This window comes from Lithobates pipiens, unplaced genomic scaffold (assembly GCF_037356315.1).
Source record: "Lithobates pipiens isolate NorthernLeopardFrog02 unplaced genomic scaffold, aLitPip1_a1.2 Scaffold_1, whole genome shotgun sequence".
Lineage (NCBI taxonomy): Eukaryota > Metazoa > Chordata > Amphibia > Anura > Ranidae > Lithobates > Lithobates pipiens.
In genome coordinates this window covers 198,139,381-198,155,057 of record NW_027507685.1, presented here as the reverse complement: position 1 = coordinate 198,155,057, position 15,677 = coordinate 198,139,381, and the positions used below count along the sequence as shown (strand labels likewise).

General features: G+C 44.0%; 1 protein-coding gene across 1 annotated transcript in view; it reads left to right on the top strand.

Moving 5' to 3' along the window:
- The window catches only part of LRFN1 (leucine rich repeat and fibronectin type III domain containing 1), a 252,593-nt gene that overhangs the window by 164,158 nt on the left and 72,758 nt on the right, over positions 1-15,677 (top strand). Inside the window, exon 2 of the mRNA XM_077479880.1 lies at positions 9,308-9,397. The gene's annotated coding sequence lies outside the window, so the exon portion shown is untranslated. The remainder of the gene's footprint in view (positions 1-9,307; positions 9,398-15,677) is intronic.

Genomic DNA, 15,677 nt, shown 5'->3' with positions numbered 1-15,677 from the left:
TAAAAAATCGAATTTTAAAAATGCCCCTGTCCCGTCATGCTTGCACGCAGAAGTGAACGCATGCATAGGTAGCACCTGCATATGTAAATGACATTCAAATCACACATGTGAGGTATTGCTGCGATCGTTAGTGAGAGAAATATTTTTTGCACTAGACCTCCTCTATAACTCTAAACTGGTAACCTGTCTTTTAGGTCCTCAGTGGTAACAAGGCCTTCTCAGATTGGACAAGGTGGAGATTGTGACATCACTGCCCTTGCTCTCCACCTCATCCAATCAGAGATCACTTTGCATTCTTTCAGAAAATGAAAAGCTTTTGCTGAATGTTTTTCTGCGCAGGAAAAGTGAGTGACCCTGTAGTTACAATGGAGCAGGGCAGATTCTCAGCACAGGACCCAGAAGACAACAAATAGCGCTGTAGTAGCAGCAATTCTCCAGTTCTCCATGGATTAGCCAGATATAGAATATGACTGCACACTTACATTCGTCCAAGCTAGAAAAAAGAACACATTCCTGGAATTCAGCCTTAAAGCATACCACCCAACTTTCTGAGATTGGAATGAGGGACACCTATTAGCAAAAGTATGTAGGTATAGGACACACCCCCTGCCACGCACCCCTTATAGGGGATTTTTGCAATAAAATAATTGGTTAAACTTACAAGAACTTGTTTTTATTGTTATTATTCCTTTATATTGGCTTTTGGAATTTACAAATGGAGCAATTTAGAAATTGGATGAAACATTTTGATTGCTGTTTTCTTACTGAGAATATTTACTCTATAGTGTATATATATATATATATATATATATATATATATATATATATATATATATATATAAATATATATATACATACACACATATATATATACATATATAAAAAAAGGGAAATCTGCCACTGAATACATTTATTCTGGTGACAACTGTCTTAGCCCTTGTACACATGGTCGGACATTCCGACCACAAAATCCATCGGATTTTTCCGATGGATTTTGTCTTAAACTGGTGTTGCATACACACGGTCACACAAAATTGTCGGAAAATCTGATCATTCGGAACATGATGACGTTCGTTCATTATGACGGGACTATGTTCAGGCTAGTAGCCAATAGCTTTGGTCTCGTAATTTGATCTGAGCATGCGTGGCACTTTGTCCGATCGGAATTCTCTACAAACGATCGGACAAAGTCCAATCGGACCATGTTGTCGGAAAATTTTATATCCAGCTCTCAAACTTCGTTGGTCAGACATTCCGACGGAAAAAGTCTGATGGAGCCCACACACGGTCGGATTATCTGACAACGCGGTCCGATTTTTTCCATCAGAATTTCCGACCGTGTGTACAAGGGCAAAGGGGAAATATCCCTGCACTTTGGGGAGATATCTTCCTACTCTCTGTTTTGTCTGCAGGACAGGAAATTAAGGAAAAATAGCGCTAATGAGACACATGTGGCAAAAAATAAAAAATATTACCATGCCCTGCCCTATTCAGAATAAAAAAAAGTTTTAGTTTAAGATAAACGCAAGTTTTTGTATTTTTTTTTTTGTATAATGATCAGGATTTAAACCATATATACATATAAAATATGTTTTCCTTATTTTAGTCTGGTAAATAAGAGTCTTTATGCATGATTATTATGTAGTCTTTTATCTAGCCAGAAGATGGAGCTACGATATAGTTTCCCCTTTCTTATTCTTTCCATTTTCTGTTTACCACCCTGTTGTAAAAACATTTTTGTTTACGGAGCTTTAGGCTCCATTCATACTTAGGCAATTAGAATAGTGTATAGAATTGCCGCAAATCTGCCGCAATAATTCTAAATCGTGGCAAAACATGGGACACATTTGCGATGCTATTATTTTTGAATGCGACCCAACCGTGGTGCTATTTTGCTGCGATAAAACTTCCTGCAATTGCAGTAAATCGCAATGCATGACTTTTTGAGCAACAAGCTTTGCAAGTTGCTATTTTGCCACAATTTATCATGGCACAATCGCACTACAATTGGGGTGCCATTAAGAAATAATGGTATTGCAACAGCGTCCCACGTTTTGCCATGATTTGTAATTGCGGCAGAATTGCGGCGATTCCACCCGTGATTCAAATCACAGCGATTCCGCCCACTATTCAAATCACCTAGGTGTGAGTGGAGAAAAACTCTCTAAACAAAAATGTTTTTACAACACCATGGTAAACAGAAAATGGAAAGAATAAGACCATCTAGCCCATAATCCCTCCAAAAAGCAACTACGAACCACACCAGTAAAATAAGGCATGGTAATTATTGCTATGAGCCCAGAAATCCAGGCTCCTATAACAAAGCTCCAGGACCGTAATTTCACTAGCTTGTTTGCACTAAAATATAGTAAAAAGAAGATTGTTTTTCTTATCAATGATCAGGCTGAACAACACAAGGAGGTTGATTTACGAAAACCAGAGCGTGCAGTTTCCAGGGTTATTTTGTCAAAGCTTAATTGAACAAGCTGAAGTTAAAAGCTGATTGGCCACCATGCACAGCTACACCAGATTTTACACTCTCCAGTTTTAGTAAATCAAAGGTAAATCAACCAAAGGTACTCATTAACCATACAAAGTCTACTTTGGTTACTGTGGATTCTGATTAACAATGCAGTTTTTTTTTTTTGATAAATTAGGTGGATCATGAATTATGAAAACTAGGAACATTCCTCTAATGAATTCCAAACCTTGTCTATGCATATGATGAGAAAATGCATAAGCAGTGTAATCAATATGTTGTAAAAATAAACAGCAGTTCCAGATTTAAACAGTTAAAGTTATAAGCAAATCACAACCCTTCCTTAGTGAAATAAACTAAAAGCCCCCCCCCCCCCCCCCAAAAAAAAGAAAAAAATCTTAGGTGGTATGTTGAAACTTTGCTCACTTGCAGAGCTCCAAATACCACGTCTGGGTATTTAGGATAGTGTGACCCTCACTGGCTGTTGTGGCTCTTCTTGCCAACCCTACAGCACTATTTTAACTGATTATTTAAGCGATTGCTTTTGTTTGGAAAACAAAGGGATGCTTTAAAAGTTGAGCTTGGCCCTGCCCATCCCATTCTCACACCTCACTCTTATGCCATGTACACACGACCGGACTTTTCGATGGACATGGTCCGGCGGACAATCCGACGGACTTTGCAGCTGAGGTCCGCCGGACTTTCAAACTAATGGACTTGGCCACACAAGATCACTCCAAAAGTCTGGCGGATTCGAACGTGATGATGTAGAATAAGGAAGTTCATAGCCAGTAGCCAATAGCTGCCCTAGCGTCGGTTTTAGTCCGTCGGACTAGCACACAAACGAACCGATTGTCCACTAGAAAGCTGAGTCCGGCGGACAGATTTGAAGCAAGTTTTATTTTTAGGTCCGCCGGACTTTGGGGAAGAAGAAGTCAGCTGGAGCCCACACACGATCTAATTGTCCGTCAGATTCAGTCCACTGGACCAAGTCCGTCAAAAAGGCTGGTAGTGTATACAGGGCATTAGATTTAGCAATTGGATTTTCATGGCAATTGAAGGATGAATGTGTTGGCAAGTGTAGTTCCTACTCCACCTAACAGGTGGCCCTTTGCCAATGGAGTGGAGTCCTAAGTGGAACTCCTCCTCCTCCTGTTCCTGGACTAGACTTGGGTCATGTAAAGCCCGAAATGAAAAGCAGAAACTAAAAAGCACGAAACGAAAAGCACGAATCAACACTCACCAAACTTCTAACATGAAATTAGCAGAAGGAGCCCAAAGGGTGGCACAAATGAGATGAAAAAAATCACATAGTTCGTCACTACGCTCGTGTTTGTTGGCCGACAATTCTTTGCCATTTGTATGCAAGACAAAATCCAGGCACACACTTTTGGACAAAAGTCAGGCCGCGTACACACGCGGGGACTGTTCGCCCAACTTTGTCCGTCAAACAGTTTCGGCAAACAGTCCGCTCAAAATTAGCATGGACGGACATGCCCACACACGACGAACGAACAGTTTGCTGAAACCGTGCACGATGACGTGAACGGCACGTACGACGGGACGAAAAATACGACGTCCTATACACTGCATTATAACTTTCGGCGTGTAAATCCTTTCTGAGCATGCGCGGAACTTAGTTTGACGAACAAGCCTACACACGGGCGGACTGTTCGCTCAAACAAGGTTTCAGTGGACAGTTTTACGGAATTTCCGAAAAACCTTGTTCGTCAAACTGTCCGCTGAAACTGTCCGCTGAAAGCCCACACACGAGCGGACTGTCCGCCCAAACACTGTTCAGCGGACAAAGTTGGGCGAACAGTCCGCGCGTGTGTACGCGGCCTCAGAGGTTTTGTCTGCAGAAAATCCGATCCTGTCTATGAGGCTTTAGTCTGCACTGTACTCCTGTCTGTCTCTATTTTGTTTGTCTGTTACCATGGCATCAGCTGGTAGCGGAAATGTCTGCAGCATGTGGGTCCCCTTTCCTCTATGTAGGCTGTTTTGGTTTGACCAGTGGACACCCTTGCCTGAGGGTATAGTCAGATTGTGCCTGTGTATCTGAAAGGCTTCCATCTTCTATGGCTCTCCTTCTCATTTTCCAAGATCCATTTTCTAATACAGGTTTGATTTTAATTGGTTGCTATGGGGCAGCACTAAGACTCCTATGACAGATGTGGATAAATGCCATAAGATCCACGGCTGGATGTGCAGACAATTGACAGGGTGCCTCTAGAAGGGCTTCTCTGTGCTCTACTGTTTATTCATATCATTTTTTTATCTTTTTCATTCTGAAGCTTGATCGTCTTGTTTCAAGTATTGATTTTCCTCCGCCAAGGTTTAGAACTGCCCATTTCTTCTGCATGTGGAAGATTATGTAGCTTAGTGTATAATTTATCTGTCGTTATGAAAAGCCTAGAAATGGCTGTTACCCTTATCCATTTGTTTTTACTTTAATAATAATAACCATCTTAAAACAGATGCTTGGAAATAATAACGATTACTACTAAGCAAACATGTATGTGTCTCTCTGTCTATCTATCTATCTATCTATCTATCTATCTATCTATCTATCTATCTATCTATCTATCTATCTATCTATCTATCTATCTATCTATGTGAAATGTTCTCTCTGTTGATTAGTGTTTCCCAGTTACTGGTTACTAAATAGGATTTTGGGTTTTATGTGAAAATGCTACCAACTTGACATATGATTGGTTAGGTTGCCACCACTTTGACACAATATCTAATTTGCCCTCTTCAGAAGAGAATTTCGACATACCTAGTCATGTGGACTCCCATCACTTCTATCATACCATGGATGGGACCTGTCTTAAGCCCCATACACACTATCATATTTTCTGCTGGTTTTGGTCTTCAGATTTACCAAAACCATGTAGTGCAAGGGTCTGCCTGATTGCATACACATTGGAACTCCTAAGGTTTGACCTCCTATTATATGGTTTTGGTAAATCTGAAGGAAAAAATCAGCAGAAAAACTGATAGTGTGTATGGAGCTTAAGCCCTTGTACACACGGTTGGAGATTCCAACGGAATGTGTCCTATTGTACCGTTTTGTCGGATATTCCGACTGTGTGTGGTCTGCATCGGACTGTTTCCGTCTGAATATCTGACGGACCAAGTTTTCCAACCTGCTGGTAAAATTTTCAGACAAAATGCTCCTATCGGACATACTCTGATCATGTGTAGCCTACTCCAATGGACAAAGTGCCACTCATGCTCAGATCAAATTCCTAGACCAAAGCTATTGGCTACTAGCCTGAACGTACTCCCGTTGTAACAAAATAACGTCATCACGTTATGTACAATCAGATTTTCCGACAACTTAGTCTGACCATGTGTATGCAATATCACTTCCGGACCTCTTCCAGAATTAATCAGTCGGAATTACTCCAACGGATTTGGTTATCGGAATCTCCGACCGTGTGTACAAGGGCTAAGGTAATGGCACAGCTCTAAAAAAGTAGAAAGAGTGAGTGCTAGTTGTTGAGTTCTAAAGAAGTGCAGTGAATTGAAGGTCACATGGGCTAAAAAATGGCCAGATTCAGTGACTTTTGATGGGAATCATTATTTTTCACCATAAAGCCCACTGAGGAGAATGAGTGAATATCTGCTGTCTGTAAACTGGAGAGACAGTATATACGAGCATTGACTAGCCCCACTTCTAGTGTTGGCCTGTCCATAACATAGGAAACATTCTGGGTTGGGGTAATTTGCTTGGTTTATGGCTCTAGAACTTGTGACACCCATCTTCTATGCTGCTTACTGTTCAGAGGTGCTATAAAAGCCATTCTGTCTATCTATCTAGCTATCAAAATACTGCTGCTGTGTAAACTGTATTAGGGGCTATTTGCACTTCAGAACAAAAAAAATACATTTAAAGCGCCTGTTCACACAGGGGCGACTTGTCAGGAGACTTAGCCACCTGACAAGTCGTGCTCCATTCTGTACTATGGAACCATTCGAATAGGAGTGACCGACTTATGCCGCGTACACACGTAGCGGACTATCCAACGGACTTAGGCTCAGTTCACACAGGGGTGGCGCGACTTGCAGCGCCGCGACCTGCACACGATCAGCGGCGACTTGCAAAACGACTTCTGTATAGAAGTCAATGCAAGTCGCCTGAAGTCGCCCCAAAAATAGTACAGGAACCTTTTTTCTAAGTCGGAGCGACTTGAGTCGCTCCTATTAGAACGGTTCCATAGTACAGAACGGAGCGCGACTTGTCAGGCGGCAAAGTTGCCTGGACAAGTCGCCCCTGTGTGAACCGAGCCTTAGTCTGGCGGACTTCTCACCAGACTGTCCGTCCGACTTTCCGAACGGTCTACTTGCCCACACACGGCACTTTTTCAGCGGACTAATACGGCGTACTAAGTCCGCCATACTATCCGCCATACTTTTGAAATGAACGGACTCGCCCACACACGCGGAGGAAAGTCCGCTCGTTTCGAGTACATCTCCAGGTAGGCGGGGCCCGCAAAGGAGACGCCACTGGCCCCGCCACCTGGTATGGACTTAAAGGGGAACCCCAACGCTGCAAAAATCGGCATGGGGGTCCCCCCCAGGTCCACATCAGACCCTTGTCCGAGCATGCTACCCGGTCTGCCAGGAAAGGGGGGGATGAGCGAGCGCCCCCCCCCCCCTCCGAGCCATACCAGGCCGTGTGCCCTTAACATGGGGGGTGCCTTGGGGAAAGGGGGGCCGTGTGGCCCCCCCACCCCAAAGCACCTTGTCCCCATGTTGATGAGGACAAGGGCCTCTTTCTGACAACCCTGGCCGTTGGTTGTCGGGGTCTGCGGGTGGGGGGCTTTAATAAGGGGGCCCCCGGATACCGGCCCCCCACCCTATGTGAATGAATATGGGGTACAATGTACCCCTACCCATTCACCTGTGAAAAAGGTACAAAAAAAACACAACACAGGGTAAAAATAGTTTATTGCACAGCTCCGGGGGTCTTCCGTCTTCGGGGGTCTTCTCGCCGGACTCCTCCGCTATCTTCTTCTAGCTCTTTTGCTAGCAGAGAAGCCCGGATTTCTTCCTCGCCGCGGCCTCCTCTTCTGATTTCGGGGGTCTTCTCCCCCTCTTCGGTTCTTCTGCCGGGCCACCGTGCCTTCCTATAGCTCTTTTACAGGCGGTGGTCTTCTGTCGCCGCCGCCACCTTCTGTTCTTCTCTTCAGATGTTGCCTCGTCGCTCGCTCCACTCACAATGACGGGGACTGGGCGTGCGGCGACTTGTCCCCGCCCATTATGGTGTCACAGTCCCAGAGGATGCTGGGACTGTGACATCATAATAGGCGGGGACATCATCCGGTGATGTCCCTATATAAGTCGCTGCACGTCGTGCCAGAGCCATTGTGAGCGGAAAGAGCAACGAGTCAAGATCTGAAGAGAAGAAGAGAACAGAACAGAAGGCGGCGACGACAGCAGCGACAGAAGACCGGGCCACCGCCTGTAAAAGAGCTATAAGAAGGCGCGGTGGCCCGGCAGAAGAACCGAAGAGGGGAACAAGACCCCCGAAGTCGGAAGAAGAGGCCGCGGCGAGGAAGAAAGCCTGGCTCCTCCGCTAGCAAAAGAGCTAGAAGAAGATAGCAGAGGAGTCCGGCGAGAAGACCCCCCGAAGACGGAAGACCCCCGGAGCTGTGCAATAAACTATTTTTACCCTGTGTTGTGTTTTTTTTGTACTTTTTTCACAGGTGAATGGGTAGGGGTACATTGTACCCCATACTCATTCAAATAGGGTGGGGGGCCGGTATCCGGGGGCCCCCTTATTAAAGGGGGCTCCCGGATTCCGATAAGACCCTTGCCCACAGACCCCGACAACCAACGGCCAGGGTTGTCGGAAAGAGGCCTTTGTCCTCATCAACATGGGGACAAGGTGCTTTGGGGTAGGGGGGCTGCGCGGCCCCCCTTTCCTGGCCGGCCGGGTAGCGTGCTTGGACAAGGGTCTGATGTGGACCTGGGGGGAACCCCTACGCCAATTTTTTTCGGCCTTGGGGTTCCCCTTTAAGTCCATACCAGGTGGCGGGGGCCAGCGACGTCTCCTTCGCGGGCTCCCGCCTACATGGAGACCCGCTCGAAATGAGCGGACTTTTCTTCGGGCGGGAAAAGTCCGTTCATTTCAAAAGTACGGCGGACTGGCATACACACGGCCGGATTGTCGGCCGAAATGCAAGTCCGGCGGGAATATTGGAGAGCAAAACTACTTTCTAAGTCCGCCGTACTTTCGGGTCAAAAAAGTATGCCGGAGGCTACACACGGGGGGATTGTCCAGCGGACTTGAGTTTGCCGGACTTTTCCACCCGATTGTTTGATCGTGTGTACACGGCATTAGAAAAAGGTTCCTGTACTACTTTGGGACAACTTCAAGGCGACTTGCATTGACTTCTATACAGAAGTCATTTTAAGTCAGTTTTTTTTCCATGCACTTTACAAATTAAAGGTCAATAAGGGGCAAAAATGATTTAAAAGCTAAAAAAAATACTGTTCACTTACTAAAAGTACACTGTACTTTTCATTTAAAACTATAGAACAGTGTTAATAATGTCTCCAAATAAAACTATTCTACAAATTACAAAAATACTTAGGCCGCTATAGTTTAAGGCACCATCATGAAAACTGTCAGGTATATGCAAGTAGTGGTTTCTTTTTACTGCTGGTTTTGTGTTCACAATATAAAGTTGTCTTTTCTACAGTGAAATACAAATGTAAAAAGTTTATTAGATATTTTTCTGTATGCATTGTTAAATAATGTTTGTGACTGAAACAGAGGGACGTTTACAACTCTAATAAAATTATTTTTGATTTCAGATCCTGCAAAGCTCCCTTGTTGCAATGCATAACATGACAGAAACTGTGAATTATTAACTTCAAAATGTAACATCCCCACTCTCGTGAGAGGTAGGTATTATTTATTGTATTATTACAATGCTGAAAAAGTCTTCTGTGGTTTCCCGCAGTGCTTCTTTTTTTGTCACATCATTTTGCTAAAATAATACATAATATTGTAAGTATTGTAGTTTATTTTGTCAAGGATGTGCATTAGTTTTGTTTTTATTGATAATACAGTATGTAGGGTAAGTAAGGCCTAGGGGTCTACTTTTGGAAACAAGTGAGGGGCATTCACGACAAATAAGTGAGGCTTTCTCAACCTTTTCAACACAGAGGAATGCTTAAATTAACTTTGCGGTCTCAGGGAATCCCTGATAAAAATGACTATATCTACAACTCATGAGAAATTAGTGTAATGTCAGTGGGAAGAATGCTGCTTACACTTGTGGTCATTGGGAAGAGTTACCCCCTTACATATGGCTAAAAAGATCAATGGTGTCAGTTGGAACTTATCGAAGAGGCAGAAATTGCTCAAGGAACCCCTGTCAACCTCTGAAGGAACCCTAGGGTTCCATGGAACAATGGTTGAGAAACCCTGCTCTAGGAAGTAAATGAAGCCCAGGGATCATCCGTGACTAGTAGGTAATGCCCAATCTGTGACAAGTAGGTAAGAATCACTGTCAAACACAATCTCCTGTGCTCAACAGTAGTGAGATGGCAATGGAAGAAGCCTGGCATTCCTATGGCTCCCAGTGCATGCACAGGCCTTGCTGCCCTCCAAGGGTCAGGGGATACCCAATGGAAATACTGTAAAAGAATGAAAAGAGGGTGCACCAACCTTGTGCATTACCCAAGTAATATTCAAATCAAAAAGAAGGAAACATTCTTACAAACAAGTGGATTGTAAAAGCGTATCAGAGTCCACAATGGACAAAATGCAACCAGGTCAGCAGGACTGTCTCCAGCATGCCGGAGAACCTTCCAAATGGCTAACGCGTTTCAAGGGGATCCCCTTTTGCTCAGAGCCTAAGGTACGTAAGAACCAGAGGTCATATCTGATAAGTAGGTGATGAGCGATGTACTGTTAGTAGGTAAGGCCTGGGGGTCACCTGTGACAAGCAGGGGTGAAACGTAAGTCCCAGCAGTCATCTGTGGCAGGTGGGTAAGGCTCAATTTGTGAAAGACGGTGTGGTAAGTTGGGTCCAGGGTTCATCTGTGACAAATAGAGGGGCCCTGATCGTTATCTGTAACATATAGATGAGGCTTGGGGTCAGCTGCAACAAGTAGGTAAGGACAAATATGCAACAAGATGGTGAGGCCAAGGGGGCATCTGTAAAAGGTTGGTGAGGTCCAATCTGTGACAAGCTGGCGGGGTCTAAGGGTCATCTGTTGCAAGTAACTTAGGCCCAATCTTTGACAAAAAGATGAATTTAAGGGATCCTCTGTGACCAGTAGGTGATGCATGATGTTTCAGAAGTAGGTGAGGCCCAGGGGTCATCTGTAAACAGCAGCTGAGGCCTGGGAGTCATCTGTGATAAGTAGGCGAGGCCTAAAAGTCACCTCTTGTGACCAGTAGGTTGGGGCCTGGAAGTCATCTGTGACAAGAAGGTGAGATCTGAAAGTCATCTGTGAAAAGTAGATGAGAGCTGGAAGTCATCTCTGATAAGTAGGTGTGACAAGTTGCTGAGGCACAGGAGTTGTCTGTGAAATATAGCTGAGGCCAGGGATCTGAATTTGAAGCCTTAGGTTAAAATTACCACTTTACAGGCTACATAGAAGCAGTCACATCTGTTCATGGCCCAATTGAGCTAACAGTCTAGTATCCCTGCCAAATTCACACAGATACACAAATTCAAGGGCCATATTAGTTAGAAGCCAGTTCACATAGTTAAAATGGTTCAAGGTTTTTTTTTTTAATCTGCTAGCATTCTATGGAAGAAGGTAAACAACTTTCTGTGTGCAGCAGCCCCCCCAGCCCACCAAATACTTCCCTTAAGCCCCATTGTGATACAGCGATGTGCATGAAAGTCTGAGCTCTCCAGGGACTCAACCTCCTCATTGGCTGAGACAGCAGCAGGTTTAATCACAGCCAGTGAGCCAATGAGAAGAAAGAGGGGCCAGGCCAAGGCGTGGTTCTGTGTGTGAATGGACACGCAGAGCAGCGGCTCAGGAACAATCTTGCTTGGGTACCCCTACATCAGGCGGTTTTCTGTGATGGTACATGGCAGGAGGAAGGAGCTAGGAGCACCAGCAGGAGGCCTGAGAAGAAGAGGATCTAGGCTTCTCTGTGCAAAACCACTCCACCATACAGGTACAGTAGGTGCCACCAACATTGTGTTTCCAGCGCGACAGTATCACGCTGGTTCCCGGCGACAGGCTTCTCTAACCAGCGCAATCCCGTTGCGCTGGCTGCAATAGGAAAATGACATTTTTCCTATAGCAGCCAGAGCGAGGCGACAATTTCGCCTCACTCATGAAGCCTGCATGCCTTCTCGGGGGCATACCAGGACCTTAGGTCCGGCAGGGATTTTAAGGGGAATCCCCTTCGCCGAAAAAAACGGCGTGGGGTCCCCCCCAAAATCCATACCAGGCCCCTATCCGAGCATGCAACCCGGCCGGTCAGGAAAGGGGGTGGGGACGAGTGAGCGCCTGGTACGGAGCCTGGAGCACCCCCTTTCTTTACCAGCTGGGCTTCGTGCTCGGATAGGGGTCTGGTATGGATTTTGGGGGGGCCCCACGCCATTTTTCGGTGAAGGGGATTCCCCTTAAAATCCCTGCCGGACCTAAGGGCCTGGTATGCCTCCCAAGGGGGAACCCATGCCGTTTTTTTTTTTACATTTGGCGTGGAGTTCTTCCTTAGGATTCATACCAAACACAGTGCCTGGTATTGGCAAGAATCCAATTTGGATCCCCGTGCCAGTGTCAACCCGGCCAGAGATGCTTATCGGGAAAGGAAAAACATTTTTCCTTTCCCGATGCGAGCCAGCTCGGCGCTGGCTCCCGCGACAGGGCTCGTAGGGTGTCGATCTCGCCGCTAGAAGCGGCAAGATTGACACAATATCGCGGTCACCTACTGTAAGTATGTTTGTTATTTAAAAAAAAAAAACATGAAAAACATACAATCTCAATGTAGATGCGTCTGAAGGTACTGATATGCTCTTATGAGGAAACAAAATATTTTTTTGTCACAAATAAGACATATAATTTTGTATGTCAGTTCCTGGACTTTTACTAAAGCGCCATGTTGGTCCTGAACCAATAAAAAATAACGTTGAGTCTGTTACAAGCATACCCCACTTTTAAGTACACAATGGGGTTTATTAACTAAAGCTGAAAAGTAAAAAAAAAAGTTTGGTATGCCTGTATTATAACCCAAAAGAGCGCTTTGATTTTGACAACTTCACTTTACAGTAGTGACTAACAAAGTATATCTAAAGCCAAAACTATTTTTTGTTTCGTTTTGGATAGAGTAGGGAAGGTTAAAACAGCTGTAATTTTTTTGCCATCTATGGGGGAGATTTAATAAAGGCAAAGACTGTGCTTTTTTTGGAAGTGCAGTTGCTTCAAAGCTTAGTAAATGAAGGAGAGCTTCGCTGACTCACATCATCCGATCAAGTGCAAACAAAAATGCTGTTTTCTTTTTCTTATTTTCCTTGCATGCGATTGGATATTCTTTGTGAAATTAAGCTTTACCTCATTTACTAAGCTCTGGAGCAAATGCTCTTGCAAAAGTACTCTAAGGCCAAAATATTTGCTCTTAGTAAATCGACCCCTATGTCTCATCAGGGAGATTTCCCTTCTTTACATCATATCCTGTAAACTCAGCAGGAAATGAGAGGATATGTTTCCAATGTAAGGGAAATCCACTTTTAGACAGTTGCCACAAGAAAAAGATTGTTCCATTGAAAGATTTCCCCTCTATTCCTGCTCTGGCGGCAACTCTTTACTAAAACTGGGGAGTGCAATTGTGCATGGTAGCCAATCACTACAAATAAATACAAAATATTGTATTTATATTGCTCGAGCTACCGGGGGGATGCAGCTTTGGCCCCATACTGCCTATTAGGTGCAATTAGTAGCATCACCGGGCAGTTATTCGGGACCAGTCCTGTATCCCACTGGCGTCCGGACCTATGTGTTTTATGTTTGTGATATGCACTGCTTTGTGTGTAATCTGTATTCCTTCCATGTCAGAAACTGTGGGGTTCAAACTTTAATTTTTGAACTAACAACAGCTATACCGGCTTTTTTAGGTGGCCCTTCTTTATAAATTTTCTAGTATGTTTTAGTGATACCAATTAGTATACTATCTGTAATTAAATACAATTCATGTGTTTAGTACTGCTATAATTAAACTTTCATATTTTGTATATTACTGGTGCTTTGGACCTTAGGGCCTGGTATGCTGCCGAGGGGGAACCCACGCCGGATTTTTAAAATAAATTTGGCCTGGAGTTCCCCCTCGAGAGCTGATTATTCTGTGAGAGTCGCCTCAATATAGATGGAGATCCGAGTTGGAGGTGACTTCCATTGAAATCAATGTTTACCAGTCGCCTAGAAGTCGGATAGAAGTAATACAGGAACCTTTTCTGAAGTCGGAGCGACTTCAGTAGTGTACTTTAAGACGGTTCTCATTCACTTACCGTATTTCCCAGTGTATAAGGCGACCCGGCATATAAGACGACCCCCTAATCTTACAGGACAAAAACGCTTTTAAAACTGTACTTACCGTATAAGACGACCCGGCTTTCGAGGCTTCCGAGGCTTCATATTTCTTCCTTCTTCCTGCATTTGCTGGAGCCAATCACGGCGAGCGATTTATTCTATTAATGAATACAAAGCCTGCTTGGATTGGCAGAGGCTGTAACATCATCAGCCCGCGCCGCTCTGACTCTCCAAGCCAATCAGAGCAGGCTACAGAGTAGCCTGCTCGGATTGGCAGAGGTCGTTACTCCAATCCGAGCAGGCTTTGTATTCCGATGAATACATTGCTCACCAGGATTGGCTCAGCGGTATATACTGTATGTAGCCAAAGCTACATACAGTATTACCGAACACCCAGCCGGCATCCGAGGGGCTGACCCGGCGTATAAGACGACCCCTGCTTTTTGGCCAATTTTTTTACATGTAAAAGGTCGTCTTTTACGCCGGAAAATACAGTACATTGATTTTTACATGTAGCGCGACTTGAGGCGACTAGGGGCGACCTGAAGTTGGATCCTGAGTTGCCCCTGTGTGAACGAGCTCTAAGTAAGCTTTGACCAAAAAAAAAAACCTGGAAGCTGATTGGTTACAATGCCGAGCTGCACCAGATTTTGCACTCTCCAGCTTTAGTAAACCAACCACTAGATGTTGGATTTGCCCTCACTTTTATTTCTAGTGACATAAAGGATCAGAACAATTAGAGAAAATCTCCCTAACGGGAACACAGACAGCAATAAAAAAAAATCCAGACTCTCTAAACCCCGTAACATTCTATCTACATTTTTGCAAAAAAGATTTGCCTTTAATTATACTTAAATATTTCTCAACAGCCAACTTAGCAATTCTGTCTCGCATTTTAGCTTACACATTTTCAAAATCTCCTGTCAGCTTGTCATTTGCTGTCATTATTCCTATTGCCAAGTTGGGTAATTTTATAACTATCTCTCATTCTGTTTCATATGGTGGAAGGAGAAGAGGTGAGAGAGAGAGAGGACCGAGAGAGCGAGAAAAAGGCGTGAAAATTACTTATCCTTCCATTTACTCCTCAAAATTTCCCAATGATATATTTGGCCTAGTTTACATTTGCATTCAAAATATGATAAAAAAAAACAAAAAAAAACAGGCAGCTGAGCCACTTTACTTTTATAACGTGACCCACGTTTTATGGAACGTGACCCACTCAAGTCAAATGTATGCAGTTTCAACGCAGTGGGGCAGGCTTTATGAGGTTAAAACTGGTGGTAATGAGGCAACATATTGCCTTCCGGGCACCTGTCAAAATCCCTTTAAAACGCAATCCACTGCTTATTTATTTATTTATTTTAATTCTTTATTTTTACAGAGAAAAAAAAACAGCCATATTACCATTACATCATACATATTCCAAGACAATAGGTGTACCATAATAGATGCAGGCTTTAAAACCTAATTATACTTCACAAACAGACTCAAACTGGACCTATTGTTACTACATCAATGAACCTCAGTAATTTCAGCTCTCCTATTATTTTTATCATAAAAAACTCAAACCAAACATAACCAAACCACACCAAAAAAGGAAAGGAGAGAAAAAAACAAAACAAAACAAAAAACCCTCAGAAAGGAATTCCCCCCCCCCAATCCCAGAGACAATGGACTACCCATC